This window comes from Molossus molossus, unplaced genomic scaffold, assembly GCF_014108415.1.
Source record: "Molossus molossus isolate mMolMol1 unplaced genomic scaffold, mMolMol1.p scaffold_m16_p_5, whole genome shotgun sequence".
NCBI classification, from domain to species: domain Eukaryota; kingdom Metazoa; phylum Chordata; class Mammalia; order Chiroptera; family Molossidae; genus Molossus; species Molossus molossus.
In genome coordinates, this window is record NW_023425388.1 from 85,147,436 (window position 1) to 85,173,368 (window position 25,933).

Sequence of the window (25,933 nt, forward strand, 5' to 3'; positions counted from 1 at the left end):
CATATAAGTTCTTTGGTTTATTTCTTCCCACTCCCCAACCCCCTTCTCTTTGAGGTTTGTCAGTCTAGCAAACCTCAATCTTCTTAATCCCTTCACCTTTTTCACCCATTCCCCCAATCCCCCTCCCATTTGGCAACCCACAAAATGTTCTCTGTATCTATGAGAGTGTTTCTGTTGTGCCTATTCATTTTGTTTGTAGATTCCATTGTTGATAGATATGTATTCATTGCCATTTTGTTTGTTCATATATTTTATCTTTTTCTTCAAAAAGACTCTTCATCATTTCATATAATAATGGTTTGGTGGTGATGAACTCCTTTAACTTTTTCTTGTCTGGGAAACTCTTTATATGGCCATCGATTCTAAATGACAGCTTTGCAGGATAGAGTAATCTTGGTTGTAGGTTCTTACTTTTCATTACTCTAAATATTTCTTGCCACTCCCTTCTGGCCTGCAAAGTATTTTTTGAGAAATCAGCTGACATTCTTATGGGAACTCCCTTGTAAGTGACTAACTGCTTTTCTCTTGCTGCTTTTAAGATTCTCTCTTTGTCTTGAACCTTTTGCATTTTGATGATGATGTGTCTTGGTGTGGGCCTCTTGGGATTCATCTTGTTTGGGACTCTCTGTGCTTCCTGGACTTGTATATCTGTTTCCTTCAACAAGTTAGGGAAGTTTTCTGCCATTATTGTTTCAAATAGGTTTTCAACTTCTTGTTCTCGCTCTTCTCCTTCTGGCACCCCCAAGATATGAATATTGGCATGCTTGAAGTTGTCCCAGAGACTCCTTACACTGTCCTCATTTTTTTGGATTCTGTTTTCTTTTTGCTGTTCTGATTGGGTGTTTTTTGCTTCCTTATATTCCAAGTCTATGGTTTGCTTCTTGGCTTTACCTACTCTACTATTGAATCTGTGTAAATTATTCTTTGTTTCAGTCCGTGCCTCCTTCATTTCTGACTGTGCCTCCTTCATTTCTGAGTGGTCTTTTTTAATGCTCTTGAGACCCTCACTAAGTTTATTGAGCATCCTTATAAGCAGTAGTTTGAACTCAGTATCTGTTAGGTTGCTTATCTCCATTTCGCTTAGTTCTTTTCCTGGAGTTTTGTTCTGTTCTTTCATTTGGGGCCTGTTTCTTTGTTTCTTCATTTTGGCTGCCTGTCTGTGTTTGTTTCTGTGTATTACTTAAGGAGAGGTATGGGGCTATCTGAGACCAGATGCTGGTGGTTTGGAAGAATTTAGGAAAACCTGAAGCAGGATCCAAGACAGGCCAATCCTATGGTTAAGCAAGTGGCAACAGCTTGGGTGGGCCTGAAAGTTGGGTGGGGCGGGGCCTCAGTGAATCACCAGGGCAGGGCAACCAGTATGAGCCAGGTTGCTGGAGTCCCAGATATGGCGGCTGTCTGCCGCCCCAGGGAAGGGCTCACCAAAGGAACAAAGGCCTCCGACAGCACGTCTGTCCTGGAGAAGGCCGCCTCTCCAGCCCTTGCTCCAATGCCAAACAGCTCAGTTCTTCCCTGTATGTCTCTGGCGCCCCTTGAGCTGCCTCCCCTCCAAGCCTAGAGGGAGCATGTTTGAGTAAGTCTGTGCGCAGGCCCTTTAAGAGGAGCTGCCTGGGGCTCCAGCCACATCAGCCTCCCTGAGCCTCAGTTCCCACTGGTGTTTCCAGCCAGAAGTTATGGGGATTCTCTTCCTGGCACTGGAACCCTGAGCGGGATGCCTGGTGTGGGATGGGGACCCCTGAGTCCTCAGAGAGGACCTTCCCAGTCAAGGTGTCCTCCTGATTTTTATCCGTCACACATGGATGTGGGACCAGCCTGTCTGCCTCCGCCCCTCCTACCAGTCTCGATGCAGCTGCCTCTTTAAATCCGTAGTTGTAGGACTTCCATTCAGTTTGGTTTCAGGAGGTTTTGAATGATGGTTGTTCTGTAGTTTAGTTGTAACTTTGATGTGGTTGTGGGAGGAAGTGATACCGCGTTTACCTACGCTGCCATCTTGACTGGAAGTCATCTTCTTTCTCATGTCCTACTTTGAACCGTCAGTGTCTCCCCCATCTTCACAATGCCTGACCTCATTCTGTTAGTCTCTAACTTCCCCGCCCCTGCCCACACACACACTTGTAGTCCAGCTTGTGCTCTCACCAGTGGCTTCCTAATTTCCAAATCCATAAACCTCTTCTTAGTCTTTCTATTTCTGCCCAGGCTTTTAGCTGAATGTAACAATGCTGTCTTTCCCCCAGATATCTAGCCTAGAAATCTTGGTGATGTTTCCTACTCCTCTCTCCCTCCCTTAACATACTCCCCTCTATAAGAGTAAAAGTACATGTGTTTATGTTTGTAAGTTTATTTTTTATGTGGTATACAACAAAGGATATTATATGAAGTAGAATTGTGGCTTGGAAACATTATTAAGGGTGTTCTGATTTGGCAATAAGATGTTGGTACAAGCAAAAGGCCAGGCCAGCAAGAAAGTATGGAAAGTAGTAAAAGTAGTGAATGAACCACATGCATTGTATGCATAGCAGACTTTTCTTAAAAGTTCCAATTTCCACACATTTTAAACACTAACAGAAAAGTGTCTAGTTGAAGAAAGGCCAGTCCAACAAATGCTTGGAGCCAGAATGTTCTGGTTTTTCACAAATATTTATGACACTTAAAAAAAAATACTAACACAAAATGTATGTATTTATATATATACACAAGATCCTCATTATGTTTCTATATGGTAATATCATCAGAAGGCTTTTAAAGAACAAAATAGTGCTTTTAGTCACTTTGTATGTAATTGGGATTCTCCCCTTTGGGGCTCCTGGAAACCTCCACAGAGCAGTTGAGTCCTCAGACTGGAAGTGAAGCTACTACAGTAGTCAGCATGCCTGTCACTCTTCCTTGTCCGCTTATGAAACTGAGCCATTTGTCCCTTGATCTCACTTGCTCCTATACTCTATGATTTTGGCTTTGTTGTTTTTCTGAAGTAGAATGAAGAAGGTTTAATTTGAATTTAAGGGAACGGTAAAAGAAGGGGGAAATAATCAGCTACCCAGTGTCTGTTTTTACTGCCCCAAATGGATAGAGCCACAAAGATACAGAACTAGCACCTGTCATACCAACCATGTGTTACAGAGGTTCAGCAGGGAAGGTGTTTACCTAGGACTCAGCCCTACCTTTTCAGAACTAACAGAGAAAGGAGATTTTCGTGACCAAAAAAGAACTATGTCATATTGTATGTGCCACCACAAGGTAGGAGGGATCCGCAGGAGGAACTGGTCACAAGGAGTCTATAGTCAGTAGACTGAGATAGCATTTCAGAAAATACAGTAAAATCTCGATAAAATGGACTAATTCGGGCAGGGTAGGGGGTGTCTGTTAAAGCCAAAAGTCCATTATATAATAAAATAGGTTTTCCAAATGCATATGTTAAAAAAACCAACAAGAGCTCTGGCCGGTTTGGCCCAGTGGTTAGAGTGTCAGCCCGTGCACCAATGAGTCTCGGGTTCGATTCTGGTTAAGGGCATGTACCTCGGTTGCAGGTCGTCCCCGGCCCTGCGGGAGGTCGTGCGGGAGGCAACCAGTCGATGTGGCCCTATCACATTATGTTTCTCTCTGTCCCTCTCTTTTTCCCTCCCTCCCACTCTATTTAATGATAAATGGAAAAATATTCTTGGGTGAGGAATTTTTTAAAAAATCAACAAGGTAATTTACCTGTTTTTACTTATGTAGACACATTTGTATAATTCAAATTAAGTATGTTTGAGAAGTTAATTTCACAGAAAAGTTTTCTATATGTGTTCCTGTGATTTTTAATTTATACTGAATAGGTTTAGTAAACTTGTGTGTTCACCAGTCACCACAAGTAAACAAATGCAAATGCCTGGGGCATGGGAACATCAGCCTGCTCTCATTAAAACTGCTGCAGAAAGTCATGCCACGACACAACAGAACCTACCAACCAATTACTGAGCGCGAGATGCGGTGTGATTATGTGCTAATCATTCGAGGAACATTGTTTATGAGCAGTGACTCTTGGATTTAAATATGTAGACTATAGTTGTAGATATGTAATATTTATTTATGTTGGTGAAATTAGCACAGTGTTTTTTCCAACATATGATCTATTCACTAAAACTTGTTAAAAATAACAGTGAATTAATAACAACAACAAAAAAAAACCTGTTAATTGAATTATAAGCAAATCTTGGTTAAAAGCATTTTAAAATTAACTGGGTGTTAATTTTCACATATGACATACAGACTGGAAAATGTGTCCATTAAATCTGAAGTCTGTTAAATCAAGGTCTGCAAAATCGAGGGTTTACTGTACTTGAAGTGAAGCTTGATTTGAATCTCCGTGTTCATGCAGGGGAAGAAGCTAGCTGCAGGCAGAGAGGGCATTGTGAGGCACAGAGGCACGAACTAGCAGAGCTTGTTGAGGGGACTGCAGAGCAGATCACTGGACTAGCGCTTGAGGTGGGGGGGCAGGATGGGGAGGTGGCGGGGATGTCTGAATGAATTGGAGAGGGAGCCATATTGGCATTCATCTAACATCTTAAGTTGTTTTACTTTATGCTTAAGGCAGTGGAAAGCCATCAGATGTTTCTAAGCAAGTCTTTTTGTTGTTGTTAATTCTTACCCGATGATAATTTTTTTTCCATTGATTTTTAGAGAGAGTGGGGGGTGGGGAGAGAGAAAGAAACATCAGTGTGAGAGAGACACATCGATTGGTTGCCTCCTGCACAACCCCGACCAGGGCGGGGATGGAACCCTCAGCCCTTAAGTCCCTGGACCAGTGCTCTAACCACTGAGCCAAACTGGCCAGGGCAACAAGTCCTTTTTTTATCTGTAAGATAGGGATAAAGAGCTCTGCAACATAGAGTTCTTGTGAGTAATAGCATAGCAAATAGTCATGCCTTGATAAACATTTGCTCCTTTATTTTTTCCCATCAGATAAATCATTGAAGTATGTTATAAATCTAATAAAATTTGAAAAACATGTAAGGATATGGTCATAATTTTAAAAAGTATTATTACATAAATGTTCAGGCTGTTCCTATTTTCTCCAAACTTTAAATATTCTAGTTTCTTTATAAATATAAAAAAGATGAAGAGGAATTAGATTACTTAATTTTTGTCTGGTTCTAATTCATTTTATGTCTTGCATCAGTTCTCTGGACTTCCCTGAGCCTTGGTTTTCTACATGTAAAATTTCTTTAGCAAACTGAATTGAATCAGTAATACATAGAACAAAATGCTACAGCCTCTAAATAGACTTTAGTGATGGAAAAAATAAAATTAATTTTATAATGAGGATACTTTACTTCTGACAGACTCCAAAGATAGAGTAATAGTCTACAGTGAACTATCAAATTACCTCCCAGAGGGTATGGGATAATTGTGTAGAGAACAATTAAAGGAAAGAATTTTACTAGTATAGTACTATAATATTTTTTTAAATTACCTAACAGTAAGATTATGAGCATGGTTCTCTGGCTGAGACCCCAAGCTGATTCATGTGGTAGGAATAAGACTCAGACTACCCCAGGAGGTGCAGGGCAAAGACACTGAGGGAACATGTCCCTCTTGCAAAAAGAAATGTAAGGATTATACCTAGTTCTTTCTTTAACCTTTCATCTTTTCCTGCCTTCCTCCTTCATTCATATGTTAATTGCCTACAGTGCCTCTTAATATTATACTGATGGGCTCCACCGTGACCTGGGCTAAGTTCAACATGGGAAAATAGTGGTAGCTCAACCAGCTGGGTGCCAGAGAGGGCAGCAGTTCTTTTCTCTCTGAACAGACAAGATATTTGAGGGTTTCTGTGTGTTTCTCTAGCTAGCTTCGTCACCTTTGCACACCTGGTTTTAGTTATTCAGCAATGCTATGAGGTAGGTTTTAGGATCCCTATTTTACAGATGAGGAAACTAAGACTTAGGAAAGCTAAGTGGCAGAATGTAGATGATGATAATAATAATGTTAATCTAACGACTGTGCATCTCAGCACAGCCCTCTTTCCACAGCTGCTCCTTGGTTACACAGCCCAGGTGTTAGAGATTTTTTTTTTAATACTCACCTGAGGATATGTCTTCTTAATTTGATTTTTAGAGAGAAAGGAAAGGAGGGAGGGAGGGAGGGAGAGAGAGAGAGAGAGAGAGAGAGAGAGAGAGAGCGAGAGAGCGAGCGCTATATTGATCGGGTTGCCTCCCCTACCCTCTGACTAGGGGTCCAGCCTGCAACCTAGGCTTGTGCCTTGATTGGGAATTGAACCCACAACCTTTCAGTGCACAGCATGACACTCCAGTCAACTGAGCCATGTGGCCAGGGCAGTATTTGAGATTTTGAACACTTGAGATTTTGAACACAGCATTTCTGGTGAAGAATAGTATAAAAGCCCATAGGGCTTCCTGAGGTTAGTGTGAAATGAGATTGCCTCCCTCACCTCCCCATCTCCTGTAGGTCTTGCCCAAATCATTCTTGGGCTCCTTCCTCTATCCCTTCCTTTTTCGGCCATTTTGCCTACCTCCTGATCATTACCTTGTCCTCTGGGGTAGGGGAGTTGGGGTACAGGGATGGGGTGGGGAAGATCACGTTCACATTTAGGGCTATTTGTTTATGCTTCCTTTTGTATGATGTAGTAGTTTCTGTTACTCATTTTATGTTTACTTACTGTTTGAATCCATGTCAATTTATGTGCCCTTGGCTCTGAACCATCGTTTATATATTTTTGTGTTGTTAATATTTTTAATTGGTGTTTTTAAAGTAGATTTACTCTGTGTATTTGGCAGACCAACAAAGTGGAATGTAAAAAGGGTTGATTTTTTTAACCATATAAGGTGAAAAGTCCCTTTTTGTGTGGGTGCGTGGGTGTACATTACAGGTTTTATCAGCATGATATTCATTAATGTTTATTGTAACGTTTACAGTGTGGCCCCTTGAGCCCCTCTGGATTATGCATAACCCAAATGATGTAACCTTGGAAAATGCAATAAATCTGAAGTTGAAAGCACTTCTACTGGGAAGTTTCTTGAAAGTTGTAAAGTTAAATTGCCTCCTCCAGGATGAAGGAGGCAGTGTGGAGAATGTCCCAGGCGACCTGGATTTGCCTCTTGTCCCCTGTGTTGGAATGCTGGGTTTGGGGTTGGATTACTTTGTTTGATTTATTTAAAATCCTTTGGCCCTGGCAGGGTTGTCTCAGCGGTTAGAGTGTCAGCCTGCGGTCCAGAGAGACTCAGGTTTGGTTCCCGCTAAGGGTGCGTACCTTGGTTGCAGTTTGTCCCCAGCCCTTGATGGGTCGTGTGGGTGGCAACCACTCAATGTGTCCCTTTTATGTCGATGTTTCGCTCTCTCTCTCTCTTCCTCTCTCTCCCTCCCACTCTATCTGAACAAAAAAATGGAAAAGTGTCCTTGGGTGAGGATAAAAAAAAAAAATCCTCTATCTTTTTGCCCCAAGTACTCTATGGTGTGGCAGACCCATGGTGACATTGATTTATACCTTTGATCTTCTCTTTGATGTGTTCAGGATGATTCTTATTCTATATATGCATACCCAGGTACCCAGAAGTAGAATTTTGTGAGTCACAGAATCTGACTTTGCAAGGTAACTAGGTGTCACTCAGTTCATTTTTGCCAGCCCCTGTGTGAACTCCTCCAGTTATATGTAGCTGAATAGTGGCCCAAGTATCTTATGCTCTACATTTTAGGAAGTTCTTTGTTGTATGGTTTTGAAATGTGGCTCCCCAGAGCCTACATCATTGGTCCTGGTGTCTCTTTCTGAAGCTACATAGAGTAAATATTCTGCCTTGATATTTGTAGATGTTTGAAGACATTGGCAGTGCTCTTGCTTTGTCCTCTTTCTAGGTGTCAAATATCTCTAGGTCTGTCAGACTGTTTTCTTATGTTATAGTGCATTTGTCCATTTGTAGAGTACAAACTGTATATATGTTAGACACAGCTGGAAACTAGGGAAACAGAGGGGACAAAGTAGGCTGCGACCCCTGCCCTTGGGGAATTCGGGTCCAATTAATACAAGTGTGATAAGAGTTGTAGAAGGGATACCCAATTCTTGATGATTGGAGATTAAGGGTGTCAAGGAAAGTTTTCTGGAGGATGTACCATATAGTCGAAGTCCAGAGGAATACTATGAGTTACCCAAGGGAGCAGGATAAGTGAGGGGAGGAAATTGTTTGTGTAGAAGGGCCAGCTTGTTGGAAAAGCTGAAGGTGAGGCAGTGCATGGGGAGTTCAGGGAAGTGAGGGTGGTTCAGTCTGAGTGAGGCACCAAATGAGGAGGTGGCACATGGGGAGGAAGATACAGAAGTGCGGGGAGCCGAAAACAGAGCTGACAGGTGGTGGGGTGGGAAGATGGAGTTAGACTATATAGGAAAGTAGAGAATGATGGATAGTCCTGGTCAGGAAGTCCATTTATTATTCCTTTGGTTACATAATAACTGTGGGAAGCATAGCAAGTTCTGTACGCGGTCATATAGGTTTGGAAATATTTTGCATATTATATTTTGTTGTTAGAGAAAATGTATTCAATCATTAGGGTTAGACATGTATGGCTCATTCCATATCAAGATAATTTATCAACAATATATTTGGAGAAACAGATAATACAGTTTTAACATTCTATGGCTGTGAGAAAATCTGGGTGAGTTCTATACATAGGACAACAGCAACAACAATAATGGCAAACACATATTACATTATGGTGTTGGCCCTGTTATACTAACAAGTTTAATGCCCACATTAACTTTATGAGGTAGGTATTGTCCCCAGATACAGAAAGTTTAAGTAACTTGCCAGAGGTTAGAAAGCTAAGTGGCAAAGCTAGGATTTGATTCTAGGCCCTAAGAACATGTGGAAAAAGATTTAAGTTTCAGATTAAAAAAAAATGAACTGAGCCTGCAAAATTAAAGACATCTTTATACATGGCTCCTGTTTGCTATTGATGGTCATGACCACACACTCACTGGCATGGTCATGACCAGCATAAATAAAGCAAGTATTCACTAATCCATATTTCATGCCTTACAGCATTACTACATGGCGGAGATCACTCTCCTGATGGCTTTCAGGATTTGGCTTGGGTTTCGCTAGCAGTTGTGGCTGCCTGCAGCTTTGGTCGATCTCCTGCCTCCTGCCACTGTCAAGAAGGGTTCGGCCTGCCTAGAGAGCATAAGATAATTAGGGTAACAGTGGAACAGAGAAGGTTGGAAATACCCTTACTTCTAGGAAAACAGAATTGCCCAGCAGTGTTTCCAGGCCAGGCCTGTTAATGCTGGCAACCGTAAATGTAAATTTGCCCCAGTTTCAAATGTGTGATGTTTCTCTAAGGTTGATTGCTTCCATGTTGAGTGTGTACAGACAAGTGCTTCTTGGGGACAGAAGGGATGAAGATAGGAAAGAGAGAGACTGCAGTGATGATCCATGGAGCCTGTATGCTGGATAGGAAAATAAGTGAAAGTAGAAGTGGCCTGATGCTTTAGGATCTAGCAGCTAAGTAATAGGATTAGGGTCTCTGTGGGTCCAAAAAGGGAGGCGGGAACATTTGCTTAAAGGGATTAGAAAAACAGCAAAGAACATTGAGTGTGTGGTATATTTGAACTTTTTTTAGGGGGACTCTTAGCACTCCTTCCTGCCGTGCATGGTCACTGTTATCTGAACATACATCAGTTTGTTAATGACTTAATTAAAATGTGTCATAATGAAAATGTTAAATGGCACCTGGCCAGTGTGGCTCAGTGGTGAGTGTCGACCCATGCACCAAGAGGTTGGTTGCCAGTTCGATTCCCGGTCAGGGCACATGCCTACATTGTGGGCCAAATCCCCAGTGAGGGGTTTGCAGGAGGTGGCCAGTTGATGTTTCATCAGTGTTTCTGTCTCTCCCTCCTTCTACCTTCCTCTCTCTCTAAAATCAATAAAGAAAAAAAAATTAAAAAAAAAAAGTTAAGTGAGCTCCTAGGTACAAGGTAAAGCTGATCTCTTCAGATCATATGACTTTATAATCTTTGAGCACATGTTTGAATATTTGGACGTGGCAATCATTCTGTTGTATGAGTAAATAAAATTGGAGGTCATTGACTAGTTCTGTGATACAAATTTACACAATAGATTTATATGTCCAGTAGGAAGTGCCATTGAGGTACCATAAGAAATTATAATTTTCAGTCCTCCAAACTCATTACAGTTCAACTTGATTTTATATGTACTCATTACTATTTGTGTTCATTAGTGATCTTATTTCTAGATGGATTACAGGTTCTTTGAGCATACGGGCAGTGTCTGTGTCAACTCCAAGTTTCCCCTTCAGTTCCTGGCTCAGTTTGAGGCTGATGGTCCTTACAGACTTAGGGCTCTCGTGTTAGATGAGCCCTTAAAGATCAAAACCACCTTGGCGGGTGTTTTGGTTAGTTGGAGCATCATTCCCTCCACCCAAAAGGGTTGCAGGTTTGGTTGCCAGTCAGGGCACAGTCCTGGGTTGCGGGTTCGATCCCCAGATGGGGTGGGTACAGGAGGCTGATTGATATTTCTCACATCTGTGTTTCTCTCTCTCTTTCTCCTTTCTTCCCTCTCTAAAAATTAATAAAAACATATCCTTGGGTGAGGATTTAAAAGAAGATCAGAGGGAAGGGAGGAGGTGAGTGGGAAGAGATTAACCGAAGAATTTATATGCATATGTGCATTGCCCATGGACACCCCACAGTGAGGGCTTGGGGTGGGGCAGGAACCTGGTGGAGGGAGGTGGGGGGGACAGGGAGAGGTGGACAACTGTTATACTCTTAACAATAACAATTTTTAAAATGCTTTTGGAAATACTCCCCCCAAAAAAGATCAAAGCCAGGGAGTTTATGTTACAGTAGAGACAGTCCAGGTCCTGACAGGTCAAGTGATCAGCTCAGGGCTCAGGGTCAGGAAGTGAGAAAGCATGAGCCACAACCCAAATCTTATTCCCACTGCTGCTTTTTACACCCTATCCAGTTTTTTTTTTTAACATTGAGTGTGTGAGTGTGTGTGTGTGTGTGTGTGTGTGTCAGGTGTCCAAAGAAAGTTGGCGTTCCCTAAGCTGGTGTTTCCCAGTATGGTTTACAGAGAAAATGATGATGTTTATTTAGGACATTAGGGTAAACAGAGGAGACTTAGATGCAACTGAAGCAGGTTACTGGTTTTTATTTTGTCTTTTAACAGAGAAAAGTACTGTTCCCTTATCTTTGTCTCTTCTTTAAAGTCTTCACTTTCTTACTCTCTTTCCTCTTCTTGTCATCCTAAGGCTTGCATTTTTCCCGATAACTGTGACTGGGGCAGGGGTGGGGGGGGGGGAGACTTGTAAAGTTTTAGGGCATGGAACTAGATATAATTAATTCAGTCTAGCAGATTTCTACTTATCTATAAATGATTACTGTGATACAGGGCTTATCAAAATAGTTTGGAGACTTAGTCAGAATTGTCCAAATAAATGTAGTGTGTCTGACTTGGAAAACTATTTGGAGAGTGGGACCTCAGTTATGTGGGCTACCTATGTGAGACGTAGCTGAAGAGAATGAATTCGGTGGAGCATGTCGTACTTGGACAACACAGTGATTTACTCAAACTGAATGAAGGCAAGCTGGCAGATTGGGGCTGCCTTGACTGAGAGCCCTGCATGGAAGTATGATGGAGTATGAATGAGCTGCACTGCTCCAGATGCTGCACAGGTTGGGGAGTGGAGGGCTCCTAGGTGCCATTCTCTTTTGGTTCCTTTTTCAGAAGGAAAATTTGATAAGAGGGAAAGAGGAATGGGGCACCAAAAAAGAAAGGATAAAATTCTTAGACTCTCTGCAAACCTTAAGAAAGACTTCTGAAAAGCTTGAATTAAGTCTGGCAGTGGATATAAGCACAGGACTCTTGGAGTATGTTCTTGGCTCTTACCGCTACCTCTGACTTTGAGCAAATCAGCTGACTTCTCTGCCTGTAAAATAATATTCCCTCTGACATTAATACTTACCTCATGGGGTTATCTAGAGGATAATGTTAATAATAATGTCTTGTGTTTACATCATTTCTTTCACAGAGAGCTTAAAGCATTTTATATACATTCAGAGTGAAGCTTCTTGTGAAAAATGAGTATAAGTACTCAAAATTTGAAAATAAACGTAGACTCTAAGAGCCTGAATTTAACGCATTGCAGGCGGACATATGGTACATAGTGATTCAGTGAGTCAAATGAACTTTTTATTCCATTAAGAGTCCCATCTTTCTTCATTGTTCTGTGAGCTGAGAGAGTGCAGTGAGTCCATAGACAAAGGTAGGAGATACCACATATGCAATCAGCCTGGTCTCTTGTGACACATCCAGATCTAGAAGGACAATCAGACATCTTTGAGAAGACTCTTTTGGACCTTGGTTGTGGCAGAATGACACCTGGGAAATCTTAGCCCTGAACTGCACACCACCACTAAAGTATTCCAGAGAGAGAATGTCTAATGTGGGAGTATTTTCTCTGTTCATTTCAGCTCCATGCAACCTGTATTTCTCGAGTGCCTGTTATATACATGAATTTGAGGAGTGTGGAGAATAAAAGAAGCACAGCATGCTCAAAAGAATTAAACTGGCATTAGAAAGGAGAGGGGAATGAGATTTACAAGTAGATACATGTGGCAGTACTAAAGAAAGAAAGAAAACCAGCACAGTATTTTAGGTGTTTAAAGAGGGGAAAGATTGCATCTAGCTGAGTAATCTCAAACATTTATTACCAAGCTACTGCTGTTCATTGGAGACACATAATCCCTGCCTTAGAGATTCAGTGGGTAAGATATGTGCAGATAGATAGTTTTAGCACATCTAGGCAATGTGGTGATCAAGGTCACCTAACTCAGCATGGGAATTTAGAGAAAGCTTCTTGGAAGGTAACACTTCCCCTAAAACCTTAAAAAAATGGAAAGAACATAATAAGAAATTCCATGTACAAAGCACCCACCCCCACCTCAGTGTTTAGTCTTCTTTCAACAGAAAATGGCAAACTGCAGAAAATTTGGTATTGTTACAGCCTAATGTTTAATTGGAGGTAGTAGTGAGAAATGAGGCTTAAGATAAAGAGCCTATCTCGCTGTCTTGTTTAGTACTGAGTACAGTATGAAGTGCGGGTCATCAATAAATATTTTTTGAAAAACTGAATGAGTGATATGCTGGATTTAAGCTCCTGTGGACTATCAAAGTAAATAAATGTGGCAGGCATTGGGAGAGATTCTGGGCTGGAAATACCTCGTATCACTACTGTTTAAAATCAAGAGCAAAAGAAATTACATAAGTAGAGTATGTAGAATGAGCAAAGTGCCAAGGGTGAAGCCTTGAGATATACATATATTTAAGGGACAAACAAAAGAAGCCCCCCCATAAAGAAAACCTGAAAGGAAAAGACAAAGAAATAAGAAAAAAAAAAAAACCAGAAGAGGTCAGATGCAAAATGCAGGGCCTAACACAGGAGTATAAGGCCACAAATTCCATTTGGAAGTACCTTTGAGCTTGCTTAGACACCATGAGCAGAGCTCACCCCACGCCCCAACTTAAAAAAAAAAAAAAATGTATGGACAAGAAATTATCATTGAAATTAAATGGTGGCAGACATGTCCAAGCAGTGTTGCGGGGATTTGTCCCTTTATGAATCTTGTGATAGATGAATGTGTGGGGATGGCAGCTACTGGGCAACAGAACAGTACTGGAATGCTGCTAATATGAGGAAATAGCATCATCATGTTAGAAGTCTTGGAACAAGTATAAAGAATGGCTGTATTCACCAGAGACATCAACTACTTACACATGTTCCCCTCCATAGCACCTGTTTTACTACAATGTAAAAACCGAGTCGTGTGCATTTTCACATTGAACTTTTGTTAAATGAACTTCTGTATTGGTCAAAGGAAAAAAAATAGAAGAGAGATTTGATATGTGTCTATCACATAGGACATTACGGGTTTCATTGGGCTCATGAGAATTTCAGTGCTATGGCCAGACCAGAAGTTAGATTGCGGCTTGTTGTAGAGGAAATGTGAAGGGTGAGAAAGTTGGGATAGTGAGCATAGACTTCTCTTTCAAGTCATTTAGCTCATAAGAGAAGAAAGGGGATGGTTTCTAGGGGGCCACCCAGGTTCAAGAAGAAAAAATATTAATAAGATGAAATAGTTAACTAGGCTTCTAGGCTAAGGGGAAAGAACAAATAGGCAGTGAGAGGTTGAAGATTTAGGTAAAAAAAAGGGCATATTGATGGAACAAGGTCCCAGAAGAGATGAAAAAATAATCATGAGCCCTTGCCTGGCTGGTGTGACTCTGTAGTTGAGCATTGACCCATGCACCAAGAGGTCGTGAGTTCATTTCCCGGTCAGGACACATGGGAGGCATGCAGGAGGCAGCCAATCGATGTTCTCTCTCTCTGATGTTTCTATCTCTCTCCTCCTTTCCTCTCTCTCTAAAATCTATAAAGAGAAAAAAAAAAAGAATTGTCCAGGTGTGGGGAGTTAGGCCTTGAACCAGAGGAAGGTTGCTTCATCCTCTTAACTGGAAGAAAGAGTGCAAGGACAGGCCCAGAGATATCTAGAAAGGCAGGGAGGAGGATACTGAGATAGTGAATGTGTAATTGTCTCACTGAAGTAAAAGATGATGCCCTCTGCTGAGAATGATGTGGCTTTGGTTAGGATCTTGGGCATGATGACAGTTTTGAAATGTTGCTGAGTAGAATAAGAGTAAGCTAAGCAAGGATGAGTAAAAGATTAAGCAGAGTTGATTTCCTGCTTATGATTAAGGGCTGGAAATGTATGGTGACATCAGTGTCAAAGCTGATTTTCTCCAATAGTGCTCAACATCTGGGTCAAAGAAATGCAGAAAGCATTTTTTTAATTGATTCTGTATTGAGGCTTTGTTAAAGAAGTAAAGTAAAAGGACAGCGGTCCAGTGTGGTTGAAGATATTGGTGACAGAGTCATTTGGGCAATGAACCAGGCTGTACCAGCTGGGTAAAGCACTGAGGTCATGGAGGGGTCGAGAAATATTTTCCTGGCATAGAAGAGCAGAGGTTGTGAGATCAAAGACAGGAGAAGATTGGAAGGGTCAGAGATTTTGGTCATCTTTAAATGTTGGATGGGAAGCAGCCCTACTTGATGATCAATACCAGGGTATGACCTTGATGTGGATGACCCTGGAGGTGAGGAAGGTGAGGAATTAGATGGGTTGTCTACATGGATACAGAAGTCACCCAGGATGGCAAGAGGACAAGGAGTATGTTAGAGAATGTAGCTAAATACCCTTGCGTTGCAAAGGAACCAGGGGATTAATGAGGGAACATTAAGGAATAAAGACCATTGAGTGATGTAAACCAACAGATAAGGGCTGTTATTACATCAGGGGCCTCAGGGAGTAATGGTTTAAAACAGCAGTTCTCAACCTGTGGGTCACGACCCCTTTGGGGGTTAAACGACCCTTTCACAGGGGTCACCTAAGACCATCAGAAAACACATATTTCTGATGGTCTTAGGAACAAAACACCGCTCCTCTATTCATCTCCAGGCGGGTCTGCCCACATGCAGATACACCCACATACGAGTACCCGGCATGATGACATCATCGCGCCAACCCCATCCCATACACCCTGTACAAATACAGGTGTATGTGACAGAGTTGGCACCATAATGTACCTATACAGACCAGTCACACATGTGTAGAGAGCAGCTACGGTGTAGAAAGCAGCTACTGTGTTGAAAGCAGCAGTATTGGAGGTAAAACGACACTTCATGAATTATAATTACTGGGTAAATGTAAAATCATGTACTGTAAAATTATCAACTACTGCAAAATATATATATATATATTTGTACCATGGGAACTTAATCTGCATGCTGATCCATCTTTTTTTATATTCAGCTGTGGTTGATGGGAATACTGCCCCCTTGTGATAGTAACAGGTATGTAAAAAAAACAACACAGAATGGTAAATCATAGGAAACTTTAATGAACTGTATTGACTAAACCTATGCCGTGTATCATCTTTTGTATTATTAAAGCTATTGTTATATATTATTTTCATTAGCAAATCATCCCATGACAATGGATCATATAGAAAAGAACGTTAAGAAAAGAAAAATATAGTGAGGATTTTTTACAGTATGGTTTTACATCAATAATTGCAGCAGGAATTGAGGAACTGCAATGTGTTATTTGTTGTGAATTTCTATCAGCTGAATCTATGAAGCTGAACAAACTAAAATGCTATTTTGATAGTGAGCATTCGAGCTTTGTCGGCAAGGATACCAACTATTTTAGAAGTAAAGCTGATGGACTCAAGAAAGCCAGACTTGACACTGGTGGCAAGCTGAAACTAGAAGCTGTTGAAGCTTCATATTTGGTGGCATCAGAATTGGCATGAAACCTCATACCATTGCTGAGGATTTACTGTTGCCAGTGGCCAAAGACATTGTTCGAGTTATGATCAGAGACAAATTTGTTATGAAATTGAATGCAATTTCCTTATCTAACAACACTGTCCACAGAAGAATAGATGACATGTCTGCTGATATTCTTGATCAGGTAATCCAGGAAATTAAATCTGCTCCACTTCCAATATTTAGCACCCAGTTTGAGGAATCTACAGGTGTTGCAAACTGTTCACAGTTACTGGTTTACGTGAGGTATATTAATGATGGTGACTTTAAAGATGAGTTTCTGTTTTGCAAACCTCTTGAAATGACAACTACTGCACGTGATGTATTTGACACAGTTGGTTCATTTCTGAAAGAGCATAAGATCTCTTGGGAAAAGGTTTGTGGTGTTTGCATAGATGGTGCTCCAGCTATGCTAGGATGTTGATCTAAATTTCAATGTTTGATACTGAATGAATCACCAAAAGTCATCGGAACTCACTGTATGATTCATCGGCAAATATTAGCAACAAAGACACTGCCACAAGAGTTACAAGAAGTAATGAAAAGTGTCAAAAGTTCCATCAGTTTTGTAAAGACGAGCACTTGAAACAGTTGACTGTTTTCGCAACTGTGCAATGAGTTGGGTGTGCCGAACAATGCTCTGCTATTTCACACTGAAGTGAGATGGTTGTCAATAGGAAAAGTTTTAAAACGTGTTTTTGAGCTTCGTGATGAACTCAAAATGTTTTTTAATCAGAAAGTAAGATCGCAGTTCGAAGCACTTTTCAGCGATAAAAGTGAACTGCAGAAAATAGCTTACTTGATTGACATTTTTGCCATCTTGAATGAATTAAATTTATCACTACAAGGACCAAATGCAGCATGCCTTGATTTGTCTGAAAAGATCCGATTATTCCAAATGAAACTTCAGCTTTGGCAAAAAAAAAATTGGATGAAAGTAAAATTTACATGTTGCCTACCTTATCTGCTTTCTTTGAGGAACATGACATTGAACCAGACAAAGGAATTACGATGATCATTTCATTACGATGAAAGAACACTTGTACATGCTTGCAGACAAAATTTCTTCATACTTTCCAAATCAACCTGACACCCTATTTGCACTTGCCAGAAGCCCATTCACAGTCAAAGTTGAAGATGTTCCTGAGACAGCACAGGAGTTCACTGAACTTATTAATAGCGATGCAGCAAGAACTGATTTCTCTACAATGCCAGTTACAAAATTCTGGATCAAGTGTTTGCAGTCATATCCTGTGCTGTCTGAGACTGTGTTGCGCCTTCTTCCATTTCCAACAACATGTCTTTGTGAAACAGGATTTTCCAGCTTGTTGGTTATCAAGTCTAAATACAGAAGTAGACTTGTGGAAGATGATCTTTGTTGTGCTCTTGCAAAGACTGCCCTGAGAATTTCTGATCTGGTGAGAAAGAAGCAGTCTCAACCTTCGTACTGACATTGGCCTTTTACGCATACTGTTGCAAAATGTAGCAATGTAGTTTACTGTTGTTATATTAAGACTGTTACCCATGCTACACCATGCTTCAAGACAAAATTTCATTCTTTTGTAATTACAAATAAATATTTCACAATATTTAATTACATATCGTTTTTGTGATTAATCACTATGCTTTAATTCTGTTCAATTTGTAACAATGAAAATATATCCTGCATATCAGATATTTACATTACGATTCATAACAGTAGCAAAATTATAGCTCTGAAGTAGCAACGAAAATAATTTTATCGTTGGGAGTCACCACAACATTAAGATCTGTATTAAAGGGTCACAGCATTAGGAAGGTTGAGAACCACTGGTTTAGAAGCATCTATGAGAAGAAATAATAACACTTTTTGAGTGTGTGCTATTTGGTAGACATTGTTTTAAATGTTTGGTTGAATCATGTGAACTTGCTGATATTTGATCATTTAGACCTATAAAAATGGTAATTTAATATAGGTCACCCTCATATTTTACATGTATTAACTCATTCATTCTCACTACTATCTTCTGAGGTAGATTACCACTTAGCAGCTAAGGAAACTGAAGCACAGGAATAATAAGTAAGTGGCCCAAGGTCACCTGCTAAGTAGTAGAGCCTAGTTTCAGATCTTGGCAGTCTGCCTCCAGAGCCTGCAGCCTACCTCTGAGAAGGGAATGCCTAAACTACCCACATTGTCCTTTTACCCTTATGGTATGTGAGACTGAACTCCTCTTGATGGTATAATGAACAGATAAATGCCATGAAGAAAATGAACGTGGTTCTCTCACCATTCCTGAAATCTCATACCTCCATGCTCTGTGCTTCCCCACTCCTTTCTGTTGAGTTGTCCTTCACTCAACTTGTAATGGCAGAATATAGGCATACATCAGAGATATTGCAGGTCGGTTCCAGAGCACTGTAGTAAAGCAAATTGTAATCGTTTTGCTGATGGAAGGTCTTGCCTTCAGTTTGTAAAAAACACATCTGTGAAGCACAATAAATTGAGGTATGTCTGTACCTTTCTGTTCTTCATTGCCCAACTTAAACCTAGTGTATTCCTGGTTTCCTTATAGGAGTTTACTGGCATAGAGGCAGGAAAGGGAATTCACGACACTGCATGTACACAGTTGCAGGAGATTGAGAAACAAGGAACACAGTGCATTCAGGAAATAAGACATTCTATATATGAGACATGAATTGGGGCAGTGGGAGAGGTGCAGTTTGTAAAAGAGAGTGATAAAGGTTTTTTTAAGTCAGAGGCTGGGTCTTGAAGGACTTTTTACCATTTTAAAGAATTTAAAACGTTTTCCTCTTTGTTGTAGTTAGCCAGTGAAAGATTTTAAACAGCAAACTGCCATGAACAAATTATGGGTAAATGTGTGTAATGATGTAATCAAAGGGAAAAAGACTAGAGGCAGGGAGATGAGTTAGGGAGCTTTTGTAATCATTATGTGAAGGAATAGGGCTTGACAATGATCCTATCTATGTGATTGAAGAGTAATTTCCTAGCATAAATGAATGAATGATCACATTGGGGCCTCTTTTAGGTCATCCTAAAAAGCCACCTGCACACACTCTTTTGGTGGGCCTAGTGCAGGTGGGATTATGTAGACCTTGTTCCTGAGCTAGGTGTATTTAATCTAGATGGGAAATGTGGATTAGGCATGTAACTAGCACACTGACAAGGAGTACAGTCAACAAATGGGTAAATTAGTTAAATATTGATAATATAGTTTGGCTAAGCAATAAGGGAATAGTGTGAATATTATCAATGAGAAGGATCTGGTTCTGATAGGAACAGGACAGTATTGTAGGACATAAAAAGTATTGATGAATGTGCAGAAATATGGGAAAAGAACATGGAAAAAGATGTTATTCAAACAAGTCTTTTTATGAGCTTAATAAATTTGATAAGGAAGACAAAAAGTCTTTGCTTTCCCTTAGGTTGAAATAAACTTGACCAATGAACTTCCCTAGTCCTGTTCATTTGCCGAATTGACTTGGTCCAAGGGTTTGCATGTGGGAAACTAATGCCAAGGCAGGATTACAAGACTGTAAATTCATCAAGAAGGCTGATAATATCATAAATTGTGAGAAGCCAATGTCCGGCAGCAGTATTGGAAACCTCCCAGTTTGATTTAGCGCTGGTAATCCATTTTATTCCTCTCTATTAGTTATTACAATAATAACAGATTGGCGACACAGCACCATTTTCCGCCTAGAGCTGTCTACTGCTGGGCACAGCTGCTCCCAGTCATTCTTTCCAGTGTAAATAATGGTTCATGTTTCCACGGGTTGTCGCGAGACGTTTCTGTGCTTGTGAAAGGAACCCATGTCACCACCTTGTTGGGGAAGATTGAAGGTATGGGTGAAGCCAAGGAACTGAATAAGAAAGCAGAGCTGCCCTCCTCCTTAAGAGGTGGTTTCTGCTCTTAGGACATTTAGATTGATGGATGTTGATAATGTGAATTTTCATGAGTGTGAGGCAAGAAAATTCTGTCACTTGCTTCTGTCTGATGCAGGCCTTTTATGTTGAAACTTTCTCTTTCATGTTAGATGTAAATAATGAATTCCTTTGTTGTGAGAGGGTTAGTTACAGGCAGTAAACACTTCAGCAAATAGCATCTTTTGATCTTCACGCCTTTGGCAGTAAAATCTGAAAGCCAGAAACAGGCCAGAGAATTTGGGGCAGAAACCACTAAAAACTTCCCTTTTATCTAGTCACAAACTTATGTGCAGAACTATAGGAAAAATGGATGAAATGACAAATATTAAGAAAAATGAAGGGTAAAATGAAGCCACCTGAATGATAAAAACTTAAGTTTGGATTTAAAGATCTGTTTTAGAACTCAGTGAATTCTGTGAGAAATTAGGAGCATTATGTAGACACGGCATAAAAGAAATGAATAAAATTTTTCTCTTTCCTTCTCGCTCTACCTGTATCTATCTATCTCTCTCTCTCTCTCTCTCTCTCTCTCTCCCTCCCTCTCTCCCTCCCTCCCTCCCTGTGATCTCTATAAAGAATTAGAGGGCGTGTTTAAAACTTTTAAATAATGCTTTGAGAATTCTCAGTAGGTAAATGATCAATTATTTTTCTGTAAATTTTTCAAATTTACACATTTCAAAAACTGGTTTGTTTTCGTACCCTAATTCTGCAAATCCAGTTTCCATATGATTATTAATTCAGTCTCCTTCTAAAAATGAAACCCTATATTCATGTAAAAAAAGAAGTCTAAAATATACAGGTGCAAATTATTCTTTTTTATCTTGCTTATTTTGACATTTTAAATTGTATTGCCAGATGTTATTGGTAGACATCTATTGTCCGCCTTTAGTATATGCCATTTATCAATATTTTCACCTCAGTTCTTACAGAATTCATACTCACATTCTGTAGGCAACTAATAGACTGAAAATTAAAACCCCCACTATGGTAAGGGGAATAATGAACACACTACGCACGTGATGAGAGATAAATGCACTTACACTTCAACCCCTGTTTAAGTGGGCATTTCGCCGAGTTTCTGAAGCAGTGAGGAGGGCAGAGATTTGAGATGCAAGTATCCTGTCAGATGTTCAGTACCTCTTTCCTTAGGCTTGGTGTTTGTGATCTGGGGTGGGGATCTGGGGCAGATTTGCTCTAAAGTTTTGCTGTCCTTGACTGATAATATATAATTGATAAATAACTTTTAAAAGATCCTGCATAGTTTCCCATTTTATTTTTATCCCACAGTTTCATGTAGTCTGTAGTTTCACACAGCTGAAGGAATTGCTCTGTGATAAAAGGAAATCTGAAACTATGTACCATATTGCTTCCAAGCTTTAAGACCAAGAAGATTCTTGGAACATTTTTCAGAGACAGATTGGGGGAACTATGCTCCATTTTAATGGACTTTTAATTTGGAACTTAAACTTAATCCTTCTAATTGCTTGTAGGTATTGGACAATATGAATATTTCCATTGGATAATATGGAGAGGGCAATTTATCATGGAAGGGCTTGTCATTTTTATCTTAGCTGAATCATGCGCCAGTATGTACAGTTTGTGCTTTCAAGCACAGGTTGATTTATTACGGTGTGGACCTACAATTTTTAGAGGACTTCATAAAACTGGATTTTTTAGTAACATAGTAAAGCCCACATTTTGCCTTGTTGACTTTAAAGCTGTCATTATTGGGGCACACAAGTTAAAAGACAAGGATACAAAACCCAAATTTGGAGGGAAGATCCTGTCATTTTATGATATATAATAAAAATTTATTCAATTTTATTCAACTAAAGATCATAATTTAAGCAAGATCAACTAATAATGAGGGCATGAAACCAGCTTCAACAAGAGAGACAGTGAGCATTTCAGTATTCTCTTACCCACCTCTGTGTACAGGCTCTAGTGTCTGCCATACCTGGGTGGGTGGATTCAACTCCATCACTTCCTAACTATGCAGTCACGGGCATATTGTTTGACCTTTTTGAATTTGCAAAACTGAAGATGGTAGCATTCTCACAGGTTTGTTAAGATGACTTCATGAGATAAGAACAACAATCAGTAATTATAAGTAATAATATTGAATGTCTGCTAATATTCCAGGTGATTGCAGTTAAGCCAGTTAAGCACCTTTCACATAGACATTCAACTTCTACCTGCTTCTATTCTTCCCTATCTCAAGTTTACCAGATTCCTTAGGTGGAAGGGATTTCTTTTCTTTGTTTATATATTCACCCATTCATTTGTGCATCTATCAATAAATACATAATGAATTCTTTCTAGTTCCAGGAACTGTTCTAAGTGCTGGAGATACGAGTGACCCAAGAGGGGAAAAGTCCCTATTGTCGTACACTCTGGTGCAGGAGACTGACAATGGATAGACAAATAAATAAAAATCAGAATACTTTGTGTAGTAAAACATGCTATAAAAATAAACTAGGTAAGCAGATTGAAAGTGACCACAGTACCAGGAGACATGGAGTAAGGGATAGTGCTATTTTAGATAGAACAACGATTTTAAACCAGTTTGCCACAAGAATTTTTAAGACATGAAATACCTGACTATTTAGTCAGGAGCATTGGCCTCTTTTCTCTTAGATTCTCAGATTAAAAAATTACAACAGCCAACACAATAGCCATTTGGTTTAAATGAATCAAAATTATACCCATTTTTTTGTTATTAGGTTGACAAAAAATATATTTTTGGTGTGCCATAAAATTTTAGTAATTAGTTTATGTATGTCATGAGAGTAAAAAGGTTGAAAACCGCTGGTCTAGGGAAAGAGATTTCAGCAGTCCTGAGTATATTCATGTCAAGATCATTCCAAAAGTAACATTCTTACTCAGATGTGGAAGTCAAATATGCAGTGAGTTATAGAAAGAAAGTTTATAAAAATCAGAAGCATACATTATTGCATATTTTCTTTGGGCTAGCAAGCAAACAGTAATACAGTGTTTCCTTTAATACCTATAAAGCACTTAGAAAGTAGAGCATAGTAAGGCTATCTAAGTGTGTGCAATTATTAGTCTTTTTGAGGAGAGTACAAAGATACTGTGACTTACATACACTACTCATTCCTTCTTAAAACCAAATAATAATCATACAGAAATCATACATATAGAACAGAATCAGATGGTAATGTGGTGATGTCTGTTTATTGGATGTTTTAGGTAAATTATTAATCCAGGTCCAAAACAAACATATAGACACCATGAACTTGGGAGCAGTTGCTCCACAAGGGAACTGCTTCTATATTACTAGTAAGACTCTTGCTGGATCTAAGCTTTACTCCAAAAACTACAGTAAGTCTTATTAGCCCAGTGGTTTGTTGTTGTTTTTTTCCAGCACTTTAAAGATGTCACTTCATTGTCTTCTGGCTTGCATAGTTTGTGGCAAGAAGTTTGCTGCAATTCTTATCTTTGTTCCTATCTACATAATGTGTCTTCTTTTTCTGGCTGCCTTTGAGATTTCCTCCTTATTTTTAGTTTTCAGTGGTTTGGATATGATAGGATTTGTTGTTGTTGATGATGATGATTCTACACAGGTTTTTTCAGACGTATGGTTTGATGTCTTGTTATTTTTTTGGAAAATTTTTTACTGTTGTCCCTGCCAACATTTCTTTATATATATGTAATTTTATTTTTAATTTAATTTTATTATCTTAATATGTAATTTATTAATACTTTTATTACAGATGCCCCTTCTTTTTCCCCCTTTGACACCCTCCTACCTGCTCCCACCCCCCTCCCACCTCCACCTCCACCATACTTTTATCTGTGTCTACTGGTTATGCATATATGTATATAAGTTCTTTGGTTTATCTCTTCTTGCCCCCTCACACTCCTTCCCTCCAGGGTTTGTCAGTCTGCTCCCTACTTCCATGTCTCTGGATCTATTTTGTCCGTCGCTTATTTTGTTCATTATATTCCACAAATAAGTGTTACATGTGATATTTGTCTTTCTCTGATTGGCTTATTTCACTTAGCCCTTCACAGACTTGCTTCTGATTGGCTTATTTCACTCTCTAGGTCCCTCCATGTTCTTTGAACCCACATTTCTTCTGCCTTATTCTCTCCCGTTCAGAGGTTTTCTTGGATTTCCCACCCTGCCCCCATATTTCTCATGAGCTCCTGGTGAGGTTCTGGGAAAAGAATCTGGGAGTAGGTTTGAACCATCCCTGTGATTACAGCTCCCAGGAGCCCTGTACTCTCATTCTAGCCTATAATTGTCCTTTAAGAATTCCTTAAATATTTAGCTGAGTTCTTTTTAACTACTTTTAGTGCCTGGTTTCTCTTGCTCTGTATTCTGCCACAGGTGAGTCAGTGCAGGTTCCAAATGTCCTTGGAGGAGCCTGCTCCTTCTTGGATATTAGGATGTTTATCCTGTGACCTCAGTTCTCTAGGCTCAAGTAGTGTTTTTATGTTGGGTTTTTTTGTTGTTTGTTTCTAAGGGAGAGAGAGAAACATCAATGTGTGAGAGAGACATCGACTAGTTGCCACCCACATGACCCCCAACCGGGGTCGGGACAAACTGCAACTGAGATACGTGCCCATAGCGGAAACTGAACCCTGGACTCTCTGGACCGTGGACCAACACTCTAACTGCTGAGCCAAGCTGTCCGGGGCATGTTTTTATGTTTTAGTCAGCTTTTCTTTTGAGGGTGAATCTGACCGTCTTTTCAGCTTTCTATGTATAGGTGGAATCGAAATTCAAGTTCACTGGTTTTCAAATAGTTCTACAGACTTGCTTCAGGATTTCCACAAACATGTAATTTAAATTTTATTTTAACTGTGTAAAAATTGTTATAAAATAAATCCCTCTAAAATGTTTTATATAGTAAAATCATTACGTTGGAGAACTACCAATTTAAATAAATAATTGGGTTGTTCTGTTAATGTTGTTGTTGTTTTCAGACTTCATGAAGCCTTCTGCCACCACTTCACATTATCTTTGAACTACTGGCATCCATGGCATCGATTAGGAGGGGTGTGGCTCTGCATACCCAAATTTAGCCTTGTGTGTATGTCCACACATGTAAAATTGCAAAGGCAGGGGTTGCAATTTCAAGCACATATACATAGCAGTCAGGTAAATGCCAGGAGGTGTCAATGATGCCTACCTTCACTGCACACCAGTTAGTTATTCAGTAACAAATAAATGGATAACATGCTGCCTCATGGCATTATGTTCTTAGCATGTATTGTTTTTTTCCTCATTCAGACTTTCATAAGGAATGTAAGCAGTTCTTAAATATTTCTGATTCTTTGAAAAAATCTTTTTGCTCTTCCTGTTTCAAGCCTTTGGATCAATTTCACTGAAGGCTTTTTTTCTTTTTAAAAAAGCTTTTGAAACTACTTATCTGTATAAATCAAAATTTTCTTGACACTGCAATGAAAGTGAAATGTAGAAATAAGTAAGATAGAAGTTAAGGATAATTGAAGCATATAACTTTCATCTACCAAATTATAAATTTTTAGGTGAAAACATTCTCATTGTTAACACTGACTAACTTAAAACTATATCATATATGTAAATGCGATATAATTTTTTTTCTTTTTTTTACTCAAAATTGCTTT

The 25,933-nt window shown here is 39.6% G+C and overlaps 1 protein-coding gene and 1 pseudogene across 1 annotated transcript in view; both read left to right on the forward strand.

The window, feature by feature from the left end:
- Nucleotides 1-25,933, forward strand: part of CMSS1 (cms1 ribosomal small subunit homolog) — a 401,568-nt gene that overhangs the window by 164,767 nt on the left and 210,868 nt on the right. The window lies entirely within an intron of this gene.
- On the forward strand, nt 13,501-13,742 carry LOC118616874 (annotated as a pseudogene).